This window comes from Marmota marmota, unplaced genomic scaffold (genome assembly GCF_001458135.2).
Source record: "Marmota marmota marmota unplaced genomic scaffold, marMar, whole genome shotgun sequence".
NCBI classification, from domain to species: Eukaryota; Metazoa; Chordata; class Mammalia; order Rodentia; family Sciuridae; genus Marmota; species Marmota marmota.
Genome location: NW_026000068.1, coordinates 15,848,386 through 15,855,753, shown reverse-complemented (window position 1 = coordinate 15,855,753; position 7,368 = coordinate 15,848,386). Strand labels below are relative to the sequence as shown.

The 7,368-nt window shown below is 34.0% G+C and overlaps 1 pseudogene; it reads left to right on the top strand.

Moving 5' to 3' along the window:
* Positions 1 to 3,271: 3,271 nt before the first annotated feature.
* LOC125620022 lies at positions 3,272 to 3,372 on the top strand (annotated as a pseudogene).
* Positions 3,373 to 7,368: the final 3,996 nt, after the last annotated feature.

The following is a 7,368-nucleotide window of genomic DNA, read 5'->3' as shown; positions in this document are numbered from 1 at the left end:
TTCTGTTGGAAGGTTCAGAAATATATATATATATATATATATATATATATATATATATATATATATATACACACACACACACACACACACACACACACACTTATCCACAGGGGATACCGTTCAAGATCCCAGTGAATGCCTGAAACTGTGGATAATACTAAACCCTATGTGTGAGTATTGCGATACTGTGACAACCTGATAGGTCAAATGACTGCTAAGGACTAATGGGCAGGTAGCATGGATAGTGTGGATATGCTGGACATGATTCGTATCCTGGATGAGATAGAGCAGGAAAGCATCAGATTTCATCACACTACTCAAAACTGTGCAATTTTAAATTTATGCATTGTTTATTTCCAGAATTTTTCACTTAATACTTTCAGACTGCAGTTAATGGAGAGTAACTGAAACCACAGAAATAAAACTTCAGAGGCTAACTATGGATGGGGGTACTATTGTACTGTAGCATGGTTGAAAGAATAATAGTTTTTGGAGCTCCTTGCAACTGAATTCAAATCTAGCCATGTTTAGGGTGGATAATATGCTCCTTCATAGTTTGTTATGATTAATTATATATAAAGTGCCTAATATAGTGTCTGGCCCATAATAAGTACTCAGTATGAGGTAACTATAAATATTCCGAGATTAGAAAATAAGACATGGAGGCAGTGAAGAATGAATTCTTTAAAATTCCTGTTATATGCATATATAAATATACCACAGGGAATTGCACCTTTATGTATAAGTAAAAAGAATCAATCAAATGTAAATAAATAGACAGGTGAAAGGAAGTCCAGGAGAATAGGAGGGGAGAATAGAGGAGGAGGGGTAGGACAGGATGGAAAAGAGGGAATCAAGAACTCAACTGGAATTTCATGCATGTATGATTTTGTTGGGATGAACTCAACTACTATGTAAACTATAAACGCTAATAAAAATAACATTGAAAATGTAAAAAAAAAAAAAGAAAGAAAATGACATGGTGGGAAATTCATGCTGAAGAGCAGGTAGTTCTTAGTCTTTTAAATGTACCAGATACTTTTTGTTTTCTAAAAAAACTTTCATTAAGATAGAATTCATATTCCTACAATTCACCCATTTAGAGTTTACAATTCAATGTTTTTTAATGTACTCAAGGAGTTGTACAACCAACACTACAATCTGATTTTAGAACATTCTCTTTGTTCCAAAAAGAAGCCCCTATTAGCAATCACTGGTCATTCTTCCTCATTTTCCCTCCACAGCACCAGGCAAACACTAATCTACTTTATTTTTCTGTACAATTGCTGTTAAATTCTTCTGAGGATAATTTCTATCCTGGAAATATGCTCAAATTTGGCATGCAAGTTCTAGGAAGTAGGAGACCTCTAGTTAAAGTGTATAAAACCCAGTTTCTACACAGATGGACTCAAAAGGAGAAATTGCCTGGGATGATGGTGGGCAGTGAACCCTTGTAACCCTCACTCCTGTATCTCTGCTTGACCTGAGATCTCTGCATGCACACAATCTGCTCCAAAGTTTCCACGATGAATGTCTACCATAGAGGCTCCATCTTCTCTACCCTTACCAGTTGTTTCCTCAGGAAGCGGCAGAAACCTAAGAGATTCTGGCCAGTAATCAAGAGCAGAAGCTTCTGAAGATTAGTCAGAGCTATGGAGATAATGGCTATGACAATTGTGCTTATAATTATTTCTCTCAACTTTTCAGTTTTCAGGACATCATCTGGGCATGTTTTGCATATAAAATCACCATAAAGACAGCTTCTGCCAGCAATTTTTGTTTCGTATTATTACCTCTAATTCACTTCACAGAAGCTAAGAGCAAAGTACAAAAAGGGAACTCTTAGTTTAAAAAAAAAAAAGCAAACCTAAGATATTAGCTTAGAGCTTTAAGAATGTAGTTGATCTGGCTTCTTTTAGAATAATGCATGAAAATTTTGGTTACCGAATAGTTTCTTGGTTTAAATTTTCTTTTCTTTTCTTTCTTTCTTTATTTATTTTGGTTTAAATTTTCAACTTGATTACCATGTTAGCTGAAGGATCTTCTTTAATAGAAAAACTGGAAGCAACTTGAAAGCACACACAGACTTAAGTAACTTTGTGTTCCCCAGCTCACCTCCCCAAGCTTACTGTCACTTGGCTAGAGACATGAAGAGATTTTTGTTTTTGTTTTGTGTCTTGGAACCTATAAACTCCTTCCTACGTCATGCTTTCCTGCTTGCTGTTTTTGTTTGTTTTTCTCTGCTTTTTCTTTAAATCTTTGCAAAGATGGGTTTCTTCTCCAGATTCAGGCCTCAGCTCAGTGGGCTTTCTCACCAAAATATCCAAAAATGTTGTCCACTCTTCACATTACACCCCAATAGTACTTACTACTCTCTGAAAATTATTCTGTTGAAGTATTTACTTGTTTACATCTTGTTTCTCTCAACCAGCATGTAATCTCCATGAAAACAGGTGCCTTGCTTGGTTTGTTAAAAACAGAATCTGCAGTGCCCAGAACAATGCTCAACATTGTTGAATTAAATAACCATTAAACAATAATAATGGCTTTCAAATAATGGCTTTTCAAATTACTATTAGAATGAATAAATAGTAGTGTGAAATATATTATCTATTTTCATAATGGTTTATACAGATACACATAGAACATCTTTGGATATATTTAAACTTAAAAACTTGACATATATGTAATATCCAAATTAAAATGTTTTTAAAAAAAGAATAAAATGAATAATAACTATCTTTTCTTTTTTACTCTTAAGTATTTCTTTTGGATTTGACAAACTCAAAATTTAAATTACAGAGGAGGAAAATACACTAACACAAAAATTCATTTAAAATTGATTATAGGCCTAACTGTAAAACTTAAGACCATTAAAAAAAAAGCATATAAAACTTTTAAAAGAAAACAATTAAATCTTTGTAAACATGAGTTAGACAAAGTCTTGTTAGATATAACAACAGAAGCACAAGTGACAAAAGAAAAACAGAGAAACTGAACTTCATCACAAAGATCACAACAAATTAAGTAGAGCACCGTGGCCCTAATTCCAGTGATTTGGGAAGTAGAGATGGGAGGATCCCAAGTTCAAAGCCATCCTGGACAGCTTAACAGGACCCCATCTCAGAATAAAAAATAAAAAGGGGGCTGGGAACATAGCTCAGTGAGCAACCCTGGGTTTAATCCTAGTATTGCAAAATACAAAAACAAGAACAAAAAAAGAAATCACATCAAATTTGAAACTTTTATGCTGCAAAGGTAAAAAGTCAGTGTTCACTTTATCAGGACATACATTAAAACTGGAACAATACAGAGATTAGCATGGTCCTGTGTGAGGATGACATGCAAATTAACAAAGCATTCTATATTATTTTAAATGTAAGAATAGAATTTCAAACACCACTTTCAGCTTTATGACAAAGCAAATCTATAAATGGGTGTTTTGTGAATAATTTTTTAAATAAAAGAGAGTCTGACTTAAAAAAAAAAACAAGGAAAGAAAAAGTAAAAATTCACCCCATAGAATGGGAGAAAATACTTGCAAATCATATATTATAAGGATATGCATCTAGAATATACAAAGAGCTCTTACAACATAATAGTAAAAAATATAACAGTTTTAAAAAGGTAAAGAATCTGAATATACATTTCTCCAAAGAATATGTAAAAAGGACCAATAAGCAGGTGAAAAGATGTTCCATCATTACTATTAGGGAAGTGAAAATCCAAAACACAATGAGATATGACTTTACACCCACCAGGATGGCTATAATCAAAAACACAGACAATAATAAGTGTTGGTAAGGATATGAAGAAATTGGAACCCTCATAATTGTTGATGGAATTGTTAAATGGTGCAGCCTTTTTGGAAAACAGTTGGCCAGTTCCTCAACATGTTAATAATGGAGTTTGGCATTATCTCATGAACCAGCAATTCCATTCTCAACATAGATCCAAGAGAAGTGAACACATACTCACACAAAACCTATAAGCAAATATTCATAACAGTATTATTCATGATAGCCCAAATGTAAATATCCAAATTTCCAAAATGTAGTTTACTCATACAATAGAATATTACTCAGCTTTGAGAAAGAATGCAATATTGATTCACACTACACCATGCATGAATCTTGAAAACATTATGGCAAGTGAAAGAAGTCAGCAGTAGAAGACCACACATTGTATGCTTCTATTTATATGAAATGTGCAGAATAGCTAAATATATGAGAAAGAAAGTACATTAGTGGTTGCCTAGGGCTGGGGATGGAGGGAATAAAAAGTGACTGCTAATGAGTATGGATTTCTTTTGGGGATGATAAAAATGTTCTAAAGTTAGATAGTTGTGATCATTATGCAACTCTGTGAATATACTAAAAACTATGAATAGTACCCTTTAGATGGGCGAATTGAATGGCTTATAAATTATATCTCAATAAATCTGTTTTTCTTTTAAAGATTAGTTTTTGTTGGTTTGTTTAAAGAGGATAATGTAAGAAAAAAGGACTAGATGTTAAAAATCAAGAGGCTCACTGTTCAAAGTAAGTTTGAGGTAGCAAAATAGGGAGTGTATATTTCTATTTTTATCTTTGATGTTCTAACTTTAGCAAGAGCCCAGACCTGCAATGTTATACTTAGCATTCCATCCTCAGAGGATTTGCCCTTTTCTTCACATGAACCACCTTTATTTGTTTTGTTTTCAAAATGCATTATATATTACAAGTACACTAAAAATGTCTCTTATTTACTTTTATGTGACAGTTGTCTCTAATATCTCCAAAGTGTTAAGAACAAAATAATAATTTTATTTTGCTACATATGCAGCAACATAAGGATGAAAGACTATGTCCCTTGAGATTGGGTGCCCAGGCTAAAAAAACAGACTGCCTAGATTTTAGTCAAGGTGAATTTGGGAAAGGTATTAACCTCTGTTTGCCTATCTGGTAAAAGGACAGAAGTAGTACTACTATTTATTTTATAATTATTATTCTGAAGATTAAAGGAATAAGGCATATAAATACAGCACAGTGTCTAGAACAGACCTTATAATAGTCTTTAGTTATTACATATAGTAACAATAGAGCATTGATTATTTAAAAATGCATGAACATAAGATTGCAATGTGGCTGAGAATTGAGTTTTGGCATCCTTAAAGCAAGTGAGGGCTGGAAAGATATATAATATTCTACTTCTCAGTTTTGCTAACATCGGGCAACTGTATTGGATATTTAATCAAGGTATTTGGATAGTTTTCAGCATTTATTGCTAGAATAGTCTTTAGAAAGGATTGCTACAGATAATATTGTGAAGATGCAGGAGTATTTTTCAAAGAACATGATGTGATTCAAGCACTCCTACAGAGCTGATATTTTAGGTCGCATTTTTTAATCAGTGTTATAACAAATTTGCTGTTTTACAAATCATGCTTTTAATTTGAATAAGAGTCTTCCAGGAAGTCTCTGTTCCTCCTTTGAGGATCATTCCACCAATATTTTCCTACTGACAGTGGTAAAAGTTTTAAATATTTTTAAAGACTACAGATATGCACGTGTATTTTGGTGCTGGAGGTCAGACCCAGGACCTCATTCATGCTAGGCAAGAACTCTACCATTGAACTACATCTCCAGCCCTAAAGACTATTTTTGTTTCTTAGGAATAAGAAAATATTAGGGGCTGGGGCTTTAGCTCAGTAGCAGTGTGTGGCACTGGGTTCCATCCTCAGCACCACATCAAAATAAACAAGTAAAATAAAGGCATTCTTTCTACCTACCACTATAAATTTTTTTTAAGGAAATACTAGTGAAAATAGTTATAAAATAATTGTAAGATATAAAAGACTTACCATCTTAACCTTCATTTGTACTTTAAAATAGGCTTTTAAAAACTTTTCTGGACTAGTCAAAATTCAGGAAGAAAAGAGAAGGGGAGAAAGTTTCTTACAAGATTCTCCCCTTTTCCACAAATGTTTACTCATAACATTTAAAGTTATCTTAATAGGTAAATTCTCTGAGAATCATAAGTGAGATTCATAAATTCATAGTTAGACAGTTCTCCTTGGAACTGTGTATTTCTTAGTATAATGACGCTTGTTAGTCATGAGGATCTGTCTGGGAAACCAGTGATCTTTAATGGAGAAAAAAAATGACTACAGACGGGCTCTTCCCACTCCCCACACTGTAGTATAGGTGGGTAAGATACTCAGCTTTTGGGGCTTCATTTTTCTTGCCTTAAAATGGGAATAAAAACACCTTTCTCATAGAGTTGATGTGAGGATTAAATGAGGTCACACATGTAAACTGCACTAAGACCATGGTAAAATATCAAGATTAGTTATTAATATTGTTTTTGTGGCAGATACCTCAAAGCTGCTGATGTAGCCTGATGAGGTGGCACACACCTATAGTCTCAGTATCTCAAGAGGCTGAGGCAGATGGATTGAAGGTTCAAAGACAACCTCAGCAATTTAGTAAGGTCCTAAGCAACTTAGCAAGACTGTGTCTCAAAAAGGGCTGAGGATTTTGTTCAGTGGTTAAGCACCACTGGGTTCAATTCTTGGTAACCACCATCCAACACCAAAAAAAAAAAAAAAAAAAAATCAAAGCTGCTGAAGTATGGAGAGCTTCCAAACTGCACTTGAACTATTTTCAAAACTTGGGAAGTACAAGGATAAGAGCTCCATTATCTCTTGGTTAGAGTCACAAAAACCAGAGGCACGGAAGGGAGGGGGGGATGGGGGTGAATGTGGGAGGAACTGAGACAACAGGGAAATAAACAACTTTGAGAAGTTGGGGAGGATAGAGAGGCAAGAAAAATAGGAAATAGGATACTTGAGGATTTTTTTATGTAATGTGACTGTCTTCTTTTTAAGGAATTGATTTAAAATCTCAGTATTTGATAATATTACATTCACCCATGTAACATACCCTGACGAGAAACAGTGCTTAAATCTTATTAGATGCTGGAAATTCAGTAACTGTCTTAACTTCTATCAGGGCAAAGACTGGATTCAAGGGTTGATGCCAACACTCTCATAGTGGAGTTAGTTAATGCCTGGCACCAGCACATATAGAAGTGTGAAAGTGGTAAGTCATTTCACCTCTGAAATTGTTTCATCACCTGTGAAAAGGAGGCAACTACTTAACTAACAAGACGTTGAGATTAAACTATTCCTAGCACCTGTCACTTCGAGAGATGCATTTTCTATTGTATTTTATGTCAATGGAAAAAGGCTTTACAATTACCACATATTTAAACATTTACAGTGTTATCAAATATGCTTGAATAAGCCTTGTCACTGTAATGTCTTAGTGGGATTTAATATTCTTAACTACTACCAATACCAATTCATTATTAACTGAATTTTGAACA